Source organism: Mandrillus leucophaeus, unplaced genomic scaffold (genome assembly GCF_000951045.1).
Source record: "Mandrillus leucophaeus isolate KB7577 unplaced genomic scaffold, Mleu.le_1.0 Scaffold247, whole genome shotgun sequence".
NCBI classification, from domain to species: domain Eukaryota; kingdom Metazoa; phylum Chordata; class Mammalia; order Primates; family Cercopithecidae; genus Mandrillus; species Mandrillus leucophaeus.
In genome coordinates, this window is record NW_012102554.1 from 3,110,069 (window position 1) to 3,114,470 (window position 4,402).

Genomic DNA, 4,402 nt, shown 5'->3' on the forward strand with positions numbered 1-4,402 from the left:
CCTCCTGGGCTCAAGTGATCCTCCTACCTAAGCCCCCCAAGTGGCTGGGACTACAGGTGTGTGCCACCATGCCCGGCTAACTTTGGTATGTTTTGTAAAGATGGGGGTTTCACCATGTTGCCTTGAACTCCTGGACTCAAGCAATCCCCGCATCTCAGCCTACTAAAGTGGTGGGATTACAGATGTGAGCCATCACATCCAGCCTGAAAGTATTTTGAAGGTTCAGTGTGAGGAGTTGCTGACAGATTGAGTTTGAGAGAAATAAAGGAGTACATAACTGAAAGGGTTTTATCTTGTTAGAAGGATGGTGTTGCCACTAACTAAGATGGGAAGCCTGTGAAAGACTGGTTTTTCAGGCATCACAGGCATGAGTCACCATGCCTGGCCTTCCTTCAGAACTTTACTTTTCAGGACTTTGTGAACGTACACAACTGCAGATGGCTGTTAGATATCCAAGTAGAGATGTTGAAAGGATGAATGTATATAGAAGTCTGAATTCGGGAGAGAGATCTGAATCAGAGATACTTACCTGGTGTTTAACAGCTTATAGATTGTGTAAAGTCATGAAATGGATAAGGGCCTTAAAAGAGAGAAAATGGAATAGAGGCTACTAAATGAGTTCCAGGTTCCAAAATGCAGAGGGCAGGGACACAAGGAGAAACCAGCAAAAGAGAGTAGGAAAGAAGCAACTAGTGTGGCAGAAGGAAAGTGGGGTGAGTGTGAGGTTCTGGAAGTCATCAGGAAAACGTGTTTCAGGAAAGAGAGAGCTGATGATTACACCAAAAGCTGCTGAGACTCGCATATGATGAGGATGAAGAAGTCACTATTGGATTTAACAGCATGGAGGTGACCTTGATAAGGTCAGTTTTTGTGGAGTGTGGAGGTGAGCACTTGATTGGAGGTGGTTTAGGGAGAATGTTGGAACAAAAGTGGAGGCTAACACGGTGAAACTTCGTCTCTACTAAAAAATACAAAAAACTAGCCGGGCGAGGTGGCGGGCGCCTGTAGTCCGAGCTACCTGGGAGGCTGAGGCAGGAGAATGGCGTAAACCCGGGAGGCCGAGCTTGCAGTGAGCAGAGATTGCACCACTGCACTCCAGCCTGGGCGACAGAGCGAGACTCCGTCTCAAAAAAAAAAGAAAAAGAAAAAAGTGGATTCAGCAAGTATACATAAATCTTTTGAGGGGTTTTACTTTAAGCCAAGAGAAGCAGGGAAAAAGTAAAGTAACTGGTTAAGAGAAGGTTATCTTGAAAATGTGTGAAGTGATAACCCATTTGTATATTGATGGAAAAGATCTAGTCAAGAGGAAGAGATGTAGGAACGAGTTGGGAGGCTTGCCAGGATGACATCCTTGGAAAGAAAAGAGGGATGATTATTTAAGGGCACAAGAAGAAAGGCTTGTCTTTGATGGAAGTGTGAACAGTTCACCCACAGTAACAGGAGTGAAGGCAGCGTGGATGGAGTCAGCTGTAGTAGATGGGTGGATGTTGTGGGATTTGTGGGATTCTCTCGTGTGTCGCCTAGACTGGAGTACAGTGGCATGATCAGGGCTCACTACAGCCTCAATCTCCTGGGCTCAAGCGATCCTCCCACCTCAGCCTGTCAAGTAGCTAGGACTACAGACATGCACTATGATGCCTTGCTAATTTTAAAAATTGTTTGTGGAGATGGGGTTTTGCCATGTTGCCCAGGCTAGTCTTGAACTCCTGGCCTCAAGCAATCCTCCTGCCTCAGCCTCCCCAAGTGCTGGGATTACAGGTGTGAACCACCGTATCCAGCCTCTTTTTTTCAACTAACATCTGAGGTATAATATCCATGTGCAAAAATACAAAAATTCCAAATATCTAACTCAAGAATTTTTACAAAGTGAGCACACCTGTGTAACTAGAACCCCGGTCAAGAAACAGAACATTCCCAGCTACCTAGAGTATCTCTTATCTTCCTTTCCAATGACTTTCCAGAAATAACCATTGTTCTCACTTCTAACATCCCAGATGATTTTGCCTGGTTTTGAATTTTGTATAAGTACTATGTTCTTTTTTGTTTATGGCTCCTTAAACTCGACATTATATTTACAAGATTCATCTATGTTGTATGTAGCAGTTCAGTGATTGGGGAAACTCAATATGTTGACAAGATTCATCTATGTTGTTTGTAGCAGTTCAGTGATTCTCACTGCTATGTAATATTCCATTGTATGAATATACCATAGCTGATCCATTCTATTGATGGATATTTGGGTTTCCAACTTTTGTCCATTATAGGTTGTGCTCCTATGGACCTTCTTGAACATGTTTTGTAGTAAACATATGTATATAGGCATATCTCAGAGTTACTGTGAATTTGATTCCAGGCCAATGAGTAAAGCAAATTTTGCAATACAGCAAGTCAGACAAATTTTTGGATTTCCCAGTGTACATCAAAGTTATGTTTACACTGTATCTGTGCAATGGCATTATGTCTAAAAACACAATGTACATACATTATTTTAAAAACACTATTGGGCAACCAGTGCAAAAAAAATACTTTATTGCTAAAAAATTCTTAATAATCTGAGCCTTCAGTGAGTCATAATCCTTTTGCTGATGTAGATCTTGTCTCAATGTTGATGGCCGCTGACTGGTCAAGGGTGGTGGTTTCTGAAGGTAGATCGCTGTGGCAATTAAAAAAAATAAGACAGCAATGAAGTTTGCCACATTGATTGACTCTTCCTTTCATGAAAGATTTCTCTATAGCATGCCATGCTGTTTGATAACATTTTACTCAAGGAGAAGTTCCGAAATTAGAGTCAATTCTATCATACCCTAGTGCTACTTTATCTACTAAGTTTATGTAATATTCTAAATCCTTTGTTGTCATTTCAACAAATGTTCATAGCATCTTCGCCATGGGTGGATTTCATCTCAAGAAACTCTTTCTTTCTCTCTTTTTTTGAGGCAAAGTCTTGATCTGTCGCCCAACCTGGAGGGCAGTGGCGTGATCTTGGCTCACTGTAACGTCGGCCTCCTGCATTCAAGTGATTCTTTCACCTCAGGCTCGTGAGTAGCTGGAATTACAGGTGCACGCCACCACACCTGACTAATTTTTGTATTTTTAGTAGAGATGGGGTTTTGCCATGTTGGCCAGTCTGGTCTCGAACTCCTAAACTCAAGTGATCCACCTGCCTCGGCCTCCCAAAGTGCTGGGATTACAGGCGTGAGCCACCATGCCTAGCCAAGAAACCACTTTCTTTGTTCATCTGTAAGAAGCAACTCCTCATTTGTTCCAATTTATCATGAGATAAAATTCTAGTTCTCTTGCTCTTTCTACCACATCTGCAGTTACTTCCTCCACTGAAGTTTTTTTTTTTTTGAGATGGAGTCTCATTCTGTCACTCAGGCTGGAGTGCAGTGGTGTGATCTTGGCCCACTGTAACCTCCACCTCCCGGGTTCAAGCAATTCTGTCTCAGCCTCCCGAGTAGCTGGTACTACGGGTGCACGCCACCATGCCCTGCTAATTTTTGTATTTTCAGTAGAGATGGGGTTTCACCATACTGGTCAGGCTGGTCTTGAACTCCTGACCTCAGGCGATCCACCTGCCTCGGCCTCCGAAAGTGCTGGGATTACAGGTGTGAGTCATGCGCCTGGCCTCCACTGAAGTCTTGAACCCCAAAAAGTCATCTATGAGAGTTGGAATCAACTTCCTCCAAACTCCTGTTAATGTTGATATTTTGGCCTCCGCACCATGCATCACAAATGTTCTGAAAGGCATTTAAAATAGTGAATCCTTTCCAGAAGGTTTTTCTTTTTTTTTTTTCCTTTCTTTTTTAATTTTTTTGAGACGGATTCCCTGTCACCCAGGCTGGAGGGCAGTGGTACGATCTCGGGTCACTGTAACCTCTGCCTCCCGGGCTCAAGCAATTCTCCTGTTTCAGCCTCCCGAGTAGCTGGGACTATAGACACACACCACTATGCCTGGCTAATTTTTGTATTTTCAGTAGAGATGAGGTTTCACCATATTGGCCAGGCTGGTCTAGAACTCCAGACCTCAGGTGATCCACCTATCTCGGTCTCACAAAGTGCTGGGATTGCAGGCATGAGCCACTGCGACCAGCCTCCAGAAGGTTTTTCTTTTTCCTTTTTTTTTTTTTTTTTTTTTGAGACAGAGTCTTGCTCTGTCACCCAGGCTGGAGTGTAATGGCGTGATCTCGGCTCACTGCAACCTCTGCCTCTTGGGTTCAAGCGATTTTCCTGACTTAGCCTACCAAGCAGCTGGGATTACAGGCATGAGCCACCATGCCCGGCTACTTTTTTGTATTTTAGTAGAGACAGGGTTTCACCATGTTGGTCAGGCTGGTCTCCAACTCTTCAGCTCAGGTGATCCACCTGCCTTGGCCTCCCAAAGTGCTGGGATTACATGTGT